The sequence below is a fragment of the Petromyzon marinus genome, chromosome 75, assembly GCF_048934315.1.
Source record: "Petromyzon marinus isolate PM22_M1 ecotype Great Lakes invasive population chromosome 75, UKy_Petmar_22M1.pri1.0, whole genome shotgun sequence".
NCBI lineage: Eukaryota > Metazoa > Chordata > Hyperoartia > Petromyzontiformes > Petromyzontidae > Petromyzon > Petromyzon marinus.
The window spans coordinates 5100541-5116867 of NC_133741.1; the positions used below are offsets into that span (position 1 = coordinate 5100541).

General features: G+C 51.2%; 1 long non-coding RNA gene across 1 annotated transcript in view; it reads left to right on the forward strand.

Annotated features, from left to right (window-relative positions):
- The first annotated feature begins 10770 nt into the window (after positions 1–10770).
- The window catches only part of LOC142907149 (uncharacterized), a 33495-nt gene continuing 27938 nt past the window's right edge, over positions 10771–16327 (forward strand). The window contains exon 1 of the long non-coding RNA XR_012930841.1: positions 10771–10947. This is a non-coding gene — a long non-coding RNA (uncharacterized LOC142907149). The remainder of the gene's footprint in view (positions 10948–16327) is intronic.

The following is a 16327-nucleotide window of genomic DNA, read 5'->3' on the forward strand; positions in this document are numbered from 1 at the left end:
ATCACCACCATCACCATCATCATGGATACAGTTACCAACATCAGCATTAACAACATCATCACCATCATCATGGATACAGTTACCAACACCATCATCATGGATACAGTTACCAACGTCATCACCATCACCATCATCAAGGATACAGTTACCAACATCATCAGCATCACCACGATCATGAATACAATTACCAACACCATCATCATGGATACAGTTACCAACATCAGCATTAACAACAACATCATCACCATCATCATTGATACAGTTACCAACATCATCAGCATTAACAACATCATCACCATCACCATGATCATGAATACAATTACCAACAACATCACCATCATCATGGATACAGTTACCAACATCATCACCATGATCATGAATACAATTACCAACATCACCATCATCATTGATACAGTTACCAACATCATCACCATGATCATGAATACAATTACCAACACCATCATCATGGATACAGTTACCAACATCATCTAAGAAGAGGTTTTTCCCCCCCCCCCACCCACCCACCCCACCCCACCGCTGGTTTTTGCCAACCAAACATTTGCGTCCAGTACGTCTGAGCGGCTTGGCCAGACCATTAGCGGGGGCACTTGGTGGGTGGTGACAATACAAGCGGGGAAACGACCAAACGTATGTCTCAGCTTCGTGTTTGGTCGTCTTGGAACGCAGCTGCCACTCTGCTTTCAAGGGACCAGGGGGGATGGCCTCGTTACATGTTGTGACGCTGGCAGAGGAGGTCACGTGATGGTCACCAGCAGCAGCACCAGCAGCATCATCAGCACCAGCATCATCATCACCAGCATCATCAGCACCATCAGCATCACCATCATCACCACCATCATCATCACCACCATCAGCAGCATCATCATCACCACCATCATCAGCATCATCACCATCATCACCACCATCAGCATCACCATCATCACCACCATCATCAGCATCATCACCACCATCACCACCATCATCACCATCATCATCACCATCATCACCACCATCAGCATCACCACCATCAGCATCATCAGCATCACCACCACCATCATCACCACCATCATCAGCATCATCATCACCACCACCATCATCAGCATCATCATCACCACCACCATCATCAGCATCATCACCACCACCATCAGCATCATCATCACCACCATCAGCATCACCACCATCAGCATCATCACCACCACCATCAGCATCACCACCATCATCACCATAACCACCATCATCACCACCATCACCACCATTATCAACATCATCACCACCATCACCATCATCACCATCATGGATAGAATTACCAACATCATCAGCATCATCATGGATACAAATTACCAACATCATCAGCATTAACAACAACAACGTCATCACCATCATCATCATCATGGATACAATTACCAACATCATCAGCATTAACAACAACATCACCATCATCATGGATAGAGTTACCAACATCATCAGCATGAACAACATCATCACCAACATCATCAAAGATACAATTACCAACATCATCAGCATGAACAACATCATCACCATCATCAAGGATACAATTACCACCATCAGCATCATCACCACCACCATCAGCATCACCATCATCAGCATCATCATCACCATCAGCATCATCACCATCATCAGCCTCACCACCATCATCACCATAATCACCATAATCACCACCATCACCACCATTATCAGCATCATCACCACCATCATCACCATCATCACCACCATCACCATAATCACCATCACCACCATTATCAGCATCATCACCACCATCATCACCATCATTACCACCATCACTGCCATCATCAGCATCATCAGCATCACCACCATCACCACCATCATCACCATCATCACCACCATCGGCATCATCAGCAGCAGCATCGCCTGGATGGGGCAGTGTGTGGAATCTCTCTGTGTGTGTGTCTGTGTGTATGAGTGTGTGTGTGTGTCTGTGTGTATGAGTGTGTGTGTGTATGAGTGTCTGTATGTGTGTGTATGTGTCTGTATGTGTGTATGTGTCTGTATGTGTGTGTGTTTGTATGTGTCTGTGTGTATGTGTCTGTGTGTATGTGTCTGTGTGTGTGTGTCTGTATGTGTGTGTGTGTCACTGTGTGTGTGTCTGTGTGTTTGTGTCTCTGTGTCTGTGTGTGTCTCAGTGTCTGTGTGTGTCTCTGTGTCTCTGTGTGTGTCTGTATGTCTGTGTGTGTCTGTGTGTGTATGTGTGTGTGTCTGTGTGTGTGTCTATGTGTGTGTATGTGTGTGTCTGTATGTCTGTGTCTCTGTGTGTGTCTGTATGTGTGTGTATCTGTGTGTGTGTGTCTGTGTGTGTGTCTGTCTTGTGGGGAGCGGTAGTGTAGCGGTTAGCGCGCTGCACTATGAACCTGGCGAACTGGGTTCGATTCCCGCTCACGGCCAACACCAGTGACGATTATCTGAACCGGTCCCGGGCCTCCCCTAGGTCGACTCAGCCTCAAAATGAGTACCTGGTGCGGTGTGTAAACATCGCCACTAGGGAGACAAAGGCGGTCGGGCGTGGTGCTGGCCACCCACCCCCTCGTGTACCGTTCCGGCCTTCATAGGTGCTCGCTAACAGCACTTGCCCCTACAGTCTGTTAAGGCTATATGGGGGATCTTTTGTGTCTGTGTGTGTGTGTGTGTCTGTGTGTATCTGTGTGTGTGTATGTGTGTGTCTGTATGTCTGTGTGTGTCTGTATGTCTCTGTGTGTGTGTGTCTGTGTGTGTGTACACTGTGTGTATGTGTGTTTGTCTGTGTGTGTGTGTACACTGTGTGTGTGTACACTGTGTGTATGTGTGTGTCTATGTGTGTCTGTGTGTGTCTGTGTGTGTGTCTGTGTGTGTGTCTGTGTGTGTGTGTCTGTGTGTTTGTGTCTCTGTGTGTGTCTGTGTGTGTGTGTCTGTATGTGTGTGTGTGTCTGTATGTGTGTATGTATGTGTGTGTGTCTGTGTGTGTGTGCAAGCGTCTCTCTACCTGTAGCCCATCTCCCCCCCCCTCCCTCTCCGCTGTCTGCTCCACCCACCACTCTCCTTGCCAGCATCCGTGCCTCCTCGTTCCACTCCTCGTGGTGCCGGTGGTGGTGGTAGTGGTGGTAGTGGTGGTGATGGTGGTAGTGGTGGTGGTGGTAGTGGTGGTAGTGGTCGTGGTGGTGGTGGTGGTAGTGGTGGTGGTAGTGGTGGTGGTAGTGGTGGTGGTGGTAGTGGTGGTGGTAGTGGTGGTGGTGGTAGTGGTGGTGGTAGTGGTAGTTGTGGTGGTAGTGGTGGTAGTGGTGGTAGTGGTGGTGGTGGTGGTAGTGGTGGTGGTAGTGGTGGTAGTGGTGGTGGTGGTGGTAGTGGTGGTAGTGGTGGTAGTGGTGGTGGTAGTGGTGGTGGTAGTGGTGGTGGTGGTAGTGGTGGTGGTGGTAGTGGTAGTGGTGGTGGTGGCGCTGGTGGTAGTGGTGGTGGTGGTAGTGGTGGTGGTAGTGGTGGTGATAGTGGTGGTAGTGGTGGTAGTAGTGATGGTGGTAGTGGTGGTGGTAGTGGTGGTGCTGGTAGTGGTGGTAGTGGTGGTGGTAGTGGTGGTGCTGGTAGTGGTGGTGCTGGTAGTGGTGCTGGTAGTGGTGGTGGTAGTGGTGCTGGTGGTGGCGCTGGTAGTGGTGGTGGTGGTAGTGGTGGTGATAGTGGTGGTAGTGGTGGTAGTGGTGATGGTGGTGGCGCTGGTAGTGGTGGTGGTGCTGGTAGTGGTGGTAGTAGTAGTGGTGGTGGTGATGGTGGTTGTCTCATCCGTGTGCTCATCTGCCTGACACAACCACACACACACACGCACAAACACACACTCAGATGTGCTCACACGTACAAAAAGACAAAGATCCCCCGTATAGCCTTAACAGACTGTAGGGGGCAAGTGCTGTTAGCGAGCACCTATGAAGGCCGGAACGGTACACGAGGGGGTGGGTGGCCAGCACCACGCCCGACCGCCTTTGTCTCCTTAGTGACGATGTTTACACACCGCACCAGGTACTCATTTGAGGCTGAGTCGACCTAGGGAAGCCCGGGACCGGTTCAGATAATCGTCACTGGTGTTGGCCGTGAGCGGGAATCGAACCCGGGTCGCCAGGTTCATAGCGCAGCGTAGCGCTAACCACTACACCACCGCTCCCACGTACACACACACGCTCACACACAGACACACACAGACACACACAGACACACACTCAGACACGCTCACACCAAAACACACACACACACACGTGTACACACTCTCACAGACAAAGATAGACAAAGATCCCCCGTGTAGCCTCTAGCAGGCTGTAGGGGCAAGTGCTGTTAGTAGCAGCACCTACACACAGACAAAGCTGCCCCGTGTAGCCTCTAGCAGGCTGTAGGGGCAAGTGCTGTTAGTAGCACCTATACACAGACAAAGCTCCCCCAGGTAGGCTCTAGCAGGCTGTAGGGGCAAGTGCTGTGAGTGGCACCTACACACAGACAAAGATCCCCCGTGTAGCCTCTAGCAGGCTGTAGGGGCAAGTGCTGTCGTTAGTAGCACCTATACACAGACAAAGCTCCCCCAGGTAGCCTCTAGCAGGCTGTAGGGGCAAGTGCTGTTAGTAGCTGCACCTATGAAGGCTACCGGCACTGTGGCTACACACACAGAGGGGGTGGGTGGCCAGCACCACCACGCCCGGCCGCCTTTGTCTCTCCCCCAGTGGCGACGTTCACTACACCACCACCACTACACCACCACCACCACTACACCACCACCGCTACACCACCGCTACACCACCGCTACACCACCGCTACACCACCACCACTACAGCACCACCACTACACCACCACTAAACCACCACTACACCACCGCTACACCGCTACACCACCACCGCTACACCACCACCGCCGCTACACCACCACCACTACACCACGACCGCTACACCACTGCCGCTACACCACCACCGCTACACCACCACCGCCGCTACACCACTGCCGCTACACAACCACCACTACACCACCACCGCTACACAACCACCACTACACCACCACCGCTACACCACCACTACACCACCACCGCTACACCACCACAGCTACACCACCACCGCTACACCACCACCACCACTACACCACCACCGCTACACAACCACCGCTACACCACCACCGCTACACCACCACCGCTACACCACCACCACCACTACACCACCACCGCTACACAACCACCGCTACACCACCACCGCTACACCACCACCGCTACACCACCACCACCACTACACCACCACCGCTACACCACCACCACTACAGCACCACCGCTACACCACCACTACACCACCGCTACACCACCGCTACACCACCACCACTACACCACCACCGCTACACCACCACCACTACACCACCACTACACCACCGCTGCACCACCACCGCTACACCACCGCCACTACACCACTACCACTACACCACCACTACACCACTACCACCACTACACCACCGCTACACCACCACCGCTACACCACCACTAAACCACCACCACGGCTACACCACCACGGCTACACCACCACCACCGCTACACCAGGTACTCATTTGAGGTTGAGTCGACCTAGGAGAGGCCCGGGACCGGTCCAGATTTTCGCCGTCACTTTGGTGGTGGCCGTGAGCGGGAATCAAACTCGGGTCGCCGGGTTCGTAGCGCAGCGTAGCGCTAACCGCTGCACCACCACTCCCCACACACACACAGTGTGCTAACCACTGCACCACCACTCCCCACTCAGTGCGCTAACCACTGCACCACCATTCCCCACACACACAGTGCGCTAACCACTGCACCACCACTCCCCACACTCACACAGTGCGCTAACCACTGCACCACCACTCCCCACTCACACACAGTGCGCTAACCACTGCACCACCACTCCCCACACACACACAGTGCGCTAACCACTGCACCACCACTCCCCACTCACACACAGTGCGCTAACCACTGCACCACCACTCCCCACACACACACACAGTGCGCTAACCACTGCACCACCACTCCCCACACACACACAGTGCGCTAACCACTGCACCACCACTCCCCACACACACACAGTGCGCTAACCACTGCACCACCACTCCCCACTCACACACAGTGCGCTAACCACTGCACCACCACTCCCCACTCACACACAGTGCGCTAACCACTGCACCACCACTCCCCACACACACAGTGCGCTAACCACTGCACCACCACTCCCTACACTCACACACAGTGCGCTAACCACTGCACCACCACTCCCCACACACGCACAGTGCGCTAACCACTGCACCACCACTCCCCACTCACACACAGTGCGCTAACCACTGCACCACCACTCCCCACTTACACACAGTGCGCTAACCACTGCACCACCACTCCCCACACACACAGTGCGCTAACCACTGCACCACCACTCCCTACACTCACACACAGTGCGCTAACCACTGCACCACCACTCCCCACACACGCACAGTGCGCTAACCACTGCACCACCACTCCCCACACACGCACAGTGCGCTAACCACTGCACCACCACTCCCCACTCACACACAGTGCGCTAACCACTGCACCACCAATCTGTGTAGGTGCTGCTACTCGCTACTACTGACAGCACTTGCCCCTAAATTTTACTAAGGCTATACGGGGTGGGGGTGAATCTTTGTATGTGTACACGTGTCCGTGTGTACACGTGTGTGTGTATGTACACGTGTGTGTGCGTGTGTGTGTACACGTGTGTGTGTACACGTGTGTGTGTGTGTGTATATACACGTGCGTGTGTGTACACGTGCGTGTGCGTACACGTGTGTGTGCGTGTGTGTGTACATGTGTGTGTGTACACGTGTGTGTGTGTACACGTGTGTGTACACGTGTGTGTGTACTACGTGCGTGTGTACACGTGTGTGCGTGTGTACACGTGTGTGTATGTGTACACTGTGTACACGTGTGTGTGTGTGTATACACGTGTGTGCGTGTGTACACGTTTGTGTGCTAGTGTACACGTTTGTGTGCTAGTGTACACGTGTGTACACGTGTGTGTACACGTGTGTGGGTAGTACGTGCGTGTGTACACGTGTGTGTACACGTGTGTGTGTACACGTGTGTGTGTACACGTGTGTATGTGTACACTGTGTGTATGTGTACATTGTGTGTGTACATTGTATGTGTACACTGTGTGTGTACACTGTGTGTGTGTACACTGTGTACACTGTGTGTGTGTAGACGTGTGTGTGCACTGTATGTGTACACGTGTGTGTGTGTGTACACTGTGTGTGTATGTGTACACGTGTGTGTGTGTGTGTACATGTGTGTGTGTACACTGTGTGTGTACATGTGTGTGTGTGTACATGTGTGTGTGTACATGTGTGTATGTGTACACTGTGTGTGTACACTGTGTACACTGTGTGTGTAGACGTGTGTGTGCACTGTATGTGTACACGTGTGTGTATGTGTACACTGTGTGTGTACACTGTGTGTGTACACTGTGTGTGTGTGTACACTGTGTGTGTGTGTACACTGTGTGTGTGTGTACTGTGTGTGTGTGTGTACACTGTGTGTGTGTACTGTGTGTGTGTGTACACTGTGTGTGTGTGTACACTGTGTGTGTACACTGTGTGTGTGTACATGTGTGTGTGTGTACACTGTGTGTGTGTACATGTGTGTGTACACTGTGTGTATATGTGTACACTGTGTATGTGTACACGTGTGTGTGTGTACACTGTGTGTGTGTGTACACTGTGTGTGTACACTGTGTGTGTGTGTACACTGTGTGTGTACACTGTGTGTGTGTACACTGTGTGTGTGTGTACACTGTGTGTGTGTGTACACTGTGTGTGTGTGTGTTGTGCGTGCGTGCGTTTTTTAATAAACGGTATCGTGACAAATCGGTGAAAAGCCTTCGACAAGGCCCCATCCCCCATCCTCTTAATGGCGCCTGTCACGTTTCCTGTCGGAGGCGGGTTGGGCCCTGTTGTGACGTCGCATGGCCACACCCCCACCCACACCACCACGTGGGCCTTTGTGACGTCACCACCTTAGACACGCCCCCTCCCCGCCCGCCCCACCACGCTCGCTAAAACGACGCACGAACGGACCGAACGCGTCGTGGGGTGACATTTGAAGACATTAAAGCGACGCTACTACTTGCTGTTGGTTTTATTAAAACGTCGATGCCTCCTCTTTCCTCGTCGCCTTTTATAAACTTTCAGCGGCCGCAGGGGATCCCGGTAGAGTCGCGTCCGTGGAGAATCAAAATTTAAGTTCTGATTCAAAGCTTTCGTTACTGCAGGGATTCATATTGTTGGTTCTTTGGGTAAAGTCACCACCGCGTAGATAGGGAAACAATAAAATAATAAAATTATTGTAAAACAATAAAATTATTATTCTTGGTTCTTTGGGTAAAGTCACCACCGCGTAGATAGGGAAACAATAAAATAATACAATTATTGTGAAACAATAAAATTATTATTCTTGGTTCTTTGGGTAAAGTCACCACCACGTAGAAGGGAAAAATAAAATAATAAAAATATAAAACAATACAATTATTGTAAAACAATAAAATTATTATTCTTGGTTCTTTCGGTAAAGTCACCACCACGTAGAAGGGAAACAATAAAATAATAAAAATATAAAACAATAAAATTATTATTCTTGGTTCTTTGGGTAAAGTCACCACCACGTAGAAGGGAAACAATAAAATAAAAATATAAAACAATAAAATTATTATTCTTGGTTCTTTGGGTAAAGTCACCACCACGTAGATAGGGAAACAATAAAATAAAAATATAAAACAATAAAATTATTGTAAAACAAAATTATTATTCTTGGTTCTTTCGGTAAAGTCACCACGCAGAAGGTAAACAATAAAATAATAAAACAAAATTATCACGACGTTTCGACTGCAACACAAGAAGCAATCATCATCAGGTGTGAAAACCACAGCAAGACAATTATTCAGCACAGATACTCGTGGTGAACATACAAACAAAGAAAATTGTCTTGCTGAGTGGGTGAGTAACTGACTGAGTGGGTCACTGAGTGAGTAACTGACTGAGTGGGTGACTGAGTGGGTAAGTGAGTGAGTGGGTGAGTGACTGAGTGGGTGACTAGGTAGGTGAATGGGAGAGTGACTGAGTGGGTGAGTGTATAGCTGAGTGGGTGAGTGACTGAGTGGGTGAGGAGGTAGGTGAGCGCGTGAGTGACTGGGTGAGTGTGTAGCTGAGTGGATGAGTAGGTGGGTGGGTGACTGAGTGGGTGAGTGACAGAGTGAGTGGGTGGGTGCGTGGGTGAGTGAGTGACTGACTGGGTGGGTGGGTGAGTACCTAAGTGGGTGAGTAGGTGGGTGGGTGTGTAGCTGGGTGGGTGAGTAGGTGGGTGAGTGACTGAATAGGTGGGTGAGTGAGTAGCTAAGTGGGTGAGTAGGTCGGTGAGTGACTGAGTGGGTGGGTGAGTGTGTAGCTGTGTGCGTGAGTAGGTGGGTGAGTGACTGAGTGGGTGGGTGAGTGTGTAGCTGGGTGGGTGAGTAGGTGGGTGAGTGACTGAGTGGGTGGGTGAGTGTAGCTGGGTGGGTGAGTAGGTGGGTGAGTGACTGACTGGGTGGGTGAGTGTGTAGCTGAGTGGGTGAGTGACTGAGTGGGTGGGTGAGTGAGTAGCTGGGTGGGTGAGTGACTGAGTGGGTGAGTGACTGAGTGGGTGAGTGAGTGTCTGAGTTGGTGGGTGAGTGTGTAGCTGGGTGGGTGAGTACGTGGGTGAGTGACTGAGTGGGTGGGTGAGTGTGTGAGTAGGTGAGTGACTGAGTTTGTGGGTGGGTGTGCATCTGTGTGGGTGAGTAGGTGAGTAGGTGGGTGAGTGACTGAGTTGGTGGGTGAGTGTGTAGCTGAGTAGGTGGGTGAGTGTGTAGCTGGGTGGGTGAGTGTGCGAGTGAGTGGGTGAGTGTGTAGCTGAGTGGGTGAGTGACTGAGTGGGTGGGTGAGTGTGTGAGTGAGTGGGTGAGTTGGTGGGTGAGTGACTGAGTGAGTGGGTGAGTTTGTGGGTGAGTGTGTAGATGAGTGGGTGGGTGAGTGTGTAGCTGAGTGGGTGTGGGTGAGTAGGTGAGTGGGTGGGTGTGTATCTGTGTGGGTGAGTAGGTGAGTAGGTGAGTGGGTGAGTGACTGAGTGGGTGGGTGAGTGTGTAGCTGGGTGGGTGAGTGGGTGAGTAGGTGAGTGACTGAGTGAGTGGGTGGGTGTGTATCTGTGTGGGTGAGTAGGTGAGTAGGTGAGTGGGTGAGTGACTGAGTGGGTGGGTGAGTGTGTAGCTGAGTAGGTGGGTGAGTGACTGAGTGAGTGGGTGAGTGTGTAGCTGGGTGGGTGAGTGGGTGAGTAGGTGACTGAGTGAGTGGGTGGGTGTGTATCTGTGTGGGTGAGTGTGTGAGTGAGTGGGTGAGTGACTGAGTTGGTGGGTGAGTGTGTAGCTGGGTGGGTGAGTGTGTGAGTGAGTGGGTGAGTAGGTGGGTGAGTGGGTGAGTGTCTGAGTAGGTGGGTGGGTGAGTGTGTAGCTGAGTGGGTGAGTGGGTGAGTGAGTGGGTGAGTTTGTGGGTGAGTGGGTGAGTGTCTGAGTAGGTGAGTGAGTAGCTGAGTGGGTGAGTGTGTATCTGGGTGAGTGAGTGGGTGAGTGGGTGAGTGACTGAGTGGGTGAGTGAGTAGCTGAGTGGGTGGGTGAGTATGTAGCTGAGTGGGTCAGTGACTGGGCGAGCAGTTCGCCGTGACGTAATCGTCGATATTTTTCGTGACGTCATCACCCCCTTATTCGTCATCGGCGGGAGACGTCACCGACCTGGTTAACACAAGTGACGTCACGCTTCCCCCTACACCCAACGTCACCTGACATCTCGGCTACAGCAGCAGCAACTACAACAACAACAACAACCAAACAACAACAATAACAACAACAACAACCCTGCCGCTACCACCATGTGAGTCTCAGGGGCGCTTGGGTGTGCCGTGGGAGTCTCTCGCCACCCGCCGCCGTTTTGCGGCCTACCTCAGCCCCTCCCCGACAACGCGTGGGAGCGAAGCCTACGGCCTCGCCTGGATTCGCCGCCGGGTTTGGTGGCCGACGAGGCGGCCGGAGACGGAAGGCCGCCGGGGGTGGGGGGTAGGGGGGAAGGGCGTGTCCGCTTATATTGTCATGAATGTTTCACAGGAATTTATAATTGCGGTAGTTGTTAACTCACTCGTCGATTCAATCGCCTCCCGGTGTCACAATCCAGTCGCTCGCTCACCAATTCGCTCACCAATTCGCAAAATCAATCGCTCACCAATTCGCTCACCAATTCGCAAAATCAATCGCTCACCAATTCGCTCACCAATTCACTCACCAATTCGCAAAATCAATCGCTCACCAAATCGCTCACCAATTCACTCACCAATTCGCAAAATCAATCCCTCACCAATTCGCTCACCAATTCACTCAACAATTCGCAAAATCAGTCGCTCACCAATTCGCTCACCAATTCGCAAAATCAATCGCTTACCAAAGCGCTCACCAATTTACTCACCAATTCGCAAAATCAATCGCTCACCAATTCGCTCACCAATTTACTCACCAATTCGCAAAATCAATCGCTCACCAATTCGCTCACCAATTCACTCACCAATTCGCAAAGTTAATCGCTCACCAATTCGCTCACCAATTCACTCACCAATTCGCAAAATCAATCGCTCACCAAGTCGCTCACCAATTCGCAAAATCAATCGCTTACCAAAGCGCTCACCAATTTACTCACCAATTCGCAAAATCTATCGCTCACCAATTCGCTCACCAAATCGCTCACCAATTCACTCACCAATTCGCAAAATCAATCGCTCACCAATTCGCTCACCAATTCGCTCACCAATTCGTTCACCAATTCGCTCACCAAACTCAGCACTGGGGCGAAACATCAACCCATCGACTCACCAATTCGCCAAATCAATCTCTCACCAATTCGCCAATTAAATCGCTCACCAATTCACTCACCAGTTCGCTCACCAATTCATTCACCAATTCGCTCAACACGTCGCTCGCTCACCAATTCACTCGCCAATTTACTCACCCACTCACCAACTCACATTCAAGATACCCATAGAGACCCACATACCTACAGAGACCCACAGAGACTCACAGAGACACACAGAGACACACAGAGACTCGCAGAGACTCGCAGAGACACACAGAGACACACAGAGACACACAGGCTCACAGAGACACACAGAGACACACAGAGACACACAGAGACACACAGGCTCACAGAGACACACAGAGACACACAGAGACACACAGGCTCACAGAGACCCACAGAGACTCAGAGACTCGCAGAGACACACAGAGACACACAGGCTCACAGAGACACACAGAGACACACAGAGACACACAGGCTCACAGAGACCCACAGAGACTCAGAGACTCGCAGAGACACACAGAGACACACAGAGACTCACAGAGACACACAGAGACTCACAGAGACTCACAGAGACACACAGAGACTCGCAGAGACTCGCAGAGACACACAGAGACACACAGAGACTCACAGAGACTCACAGAGACTCAGAGACTCACAGAGACCCACAGAGACCCACAGAGACTCACAGAGACAAACAGAGACTCACAGAGACCCACAGAGACTCACAGAGACAAACAGAGACTCACAGAGACTCACAGAGACCCACAGAGACACAGAGACCCACAGAGACTCACAGAGACTCGCAGAGACACAGACAAACAGAGACTCACAGAGACTCACATAGACCCACAGATACACACAGAAACTCACAGAGATACACACAGACTCACAGAGACACACAGAGACTCACAGAGGCTCACAGAGACTCACAGAGACACACACAGAGACTCACAGAGACTCACAGAGACTCGCAGATACACACAGAAACTCACAGAGATACACACAGACTCACAGAGACTCACAGAGACTCACAGAGACTCGCAGAGACTCGCAGAGACTCACAGAGACACAGACACACACAGAGATACACAAAGACCCACAGAGACCCACAGAGACCCACAGAGAATCACAGAGACTCACAGAGACACACAGAGACCCACAGAGACTCACAGAGACACACAGAGACTCACAGAGACACACAGAGACTCACAGAGACTCACATAGACTCACAGAGACACACAGAGACTCACAGAGGCTCATAGAGACTCACAGAGACACACAGAGACACACAGAGACACACAGGCTCACAGAGACCCACAGAGACTCAGAGACTCGCAGAGACACACAGAGACACACAGAGACTCACAGAGACACACAGAGACTCACAGAGACTCACAGAGACACACAGAGACTCGCAGAGACACACAGAGACACACAGAGACTCACAGAGACTCACAGAGACTCAGAGACTCACAGAGACCCACAGAGACCCACAGAGACTCACAGAGACAAACAGAGACTCACAGAGACTCACAGAGACCCACAGAGACTCACAGAGACAAACAGAGACTCACAGAGACTCACAGAGACCCACAGAGACACAGAGACCCACAGAGACTCACAGAGACTCGCAGAGACACAGACAAACAGAGACTCACAGAGACTCACATAGACCCACAGATACACACAGAAACTCACAGAGATACACACAGACTCACAGAGACACACAGAGACTCACAGAGGCTCACAGAGACTCACAGAGACACACACAGAGACTCACAGAGACTCACAGAGACTCGCAGATACACACAGAAACTCACAGAGATACACACAGACTCACAGAGACTCACAGAGACTCGCAGAGACTCGCAGAGACTCACAGAGACACAGACACACACAGAGATACAAAAAGACCCACAGAGACCCACAGAGACCCACAGAGAATCACAGAGACTCACAGAGACACACAGAGACCCACAGAGACTCACAGAGACACACAGAGACTCACAGAGACTCACAGAGACTCACATAGACTCACAGAGACACACAGAGACTCACAGAGGCTCATAGAGACTCACAGAGACACACAGAGACTCACAGAGACACACAGAGACACAGAGACTCACAGAGACACACAGAGACACAGAGACTCACAGAGACACACAGAGACTCACAGAGGCTCACAGAGACACACAGAGACACACAGAGACACACAGAGACACACAGAGACTCACAGACACACAGAGACTCACAGACTCACAGAGACACACAGAGACTCACAGAGGCTCACAGAGACTCACAGAGACACACACAGAGACTCACAGAGACACACAGAGACACACAGACTCACAGAGACTCACAGAGACACACAGAGACTCACAGAGACACACAGAGACACACAGACTCACAGAGACTCACAGAGACACACAGAGACTCACAGAGGCTCACAGAGACTCACAGAGACACACAGAGACACACAGAGACAAAGAGACTCACAGACTCACACAGAGACACACAGAGACTCACAGAGACACACAGAGATTCACAGAGACACACAGAGACTCACAGAGACACACAGAGACACACAGAGACTCACAGAGACACACATAGAACGAATTGGTGAGCTCGCTCACCAATTCACTCGCCAATTTACTCACCCACTCACCCATTCACACTCAAGATACCCCTATAGACCCACAGAGACTCACAGACACACAGACCTACAGAGACCTACAGAGACCCACAGAGACACACACAGAGACACACAGAGACTCAAAGAGACTCACAGAGACTCACAGAGGCACAAAGAGACTCAGAGACACACAGAGACACAGAAATACACAGATTCACAGAGACTCACAGCGACACACAGAGACTCACAGAGACCCACAGAGACCCACAGAGACACACAGAGACACACAGAGACCCACAGAGACCCACAGAGACACACACAGAGACACACAGAAAATCACAGAGACTCACAGAGACACAGAGACCCACAGAGACCTACAGAGACACACACAGAGACCCACAGAGACTCACAGAGACACAGACACACAGAGATACACAGAGACACACAGAGACGCACAGAGACGCACAGAGACACACACAGAGACACACAGAAAATCACAGAGACTCACAGAGACACACAGAGACCCACAGAGACTCACAGAGACACACAGAGACTCACAGAGACACACAGAGACTCACAGAGACTCACATAGACTCACAGAGACACACAGAGACTCACAGAGGCTCATAGAGACTCACAGAGACACACAGAGACTCACAGAGACACACAGAGACACACAGAGGCTCACAGAGACTCACAGAGACACACAGAGACTCACAGAGACTCACAGAGACACAGAGACACACAGAGACACACAGAAACCCACAGAGACTCACAGAGACACACAGAGACTCACAGACACACAGAGACTCACATAGACTCACAGAGACACACAGAGACTCACAGAGGCTCACAGAGACTCACAGAGACACACACAGAGACTCATAGAGACACACAGAGACACACAGACTCACAGAGACTCACAGAGACACACACAGAGACTCACAGAGACACACAGAAACACACAGACTCACAGAGACTCACAGAGACACACAGAGACTCACAGAGGCTCACAGAGACTCACAGAGACACACAGAGACACACAGAGACAAAGAGACTCACAGACTCACACAGAGACACACAGAGACTCACAGAGACACACAGAGATTCACAGAGACACACAGAGACTCACAGAGACACACAGAGACACACAGAGACTCACAGAGACACACAGAGACACACAGAGACTCACAGAGACACACAGAGACTCACAGAGACACACAGAGACACACAGAGACTCACAGAGACACACATAGAACGAATTGGTGAGCTCGCTCACCAATTCACTCGCCAATTTACTCACCCACTCACCCATTCACACTCAAGATACCCCTAGAGACCCACAGAGACTCACAGAGACACGCAGAGACTCACAGACACACAGACCTACAGAGACCTACAGAGACCCAAAGAGACACACACAGAGACACACAGAGACTCAAAGAGACTCACAGAGACTCACAGAGACTCACAGAGGCACAAAGAGACTCAGAGACACACAGAGACACAGAAATACACAGATTCACAGAGACTCACAGCGACACACAGAGACTCACAGAGACCCACAGAGACCCACAGAGACCCACAGAGACACACACAGAGACACACAGAAACTCACAGAGACTCACAGAGACACAGAGACACACAGAGACCCACAGAGACCTACAGAGACACACAGAGACCCACAGAGACCTACAGAGACACACAGAGACCCACAGAGACTCACAGAGACACAGACACACAGAGACACACAGAGACTCACAGAGACGCACAGAGACG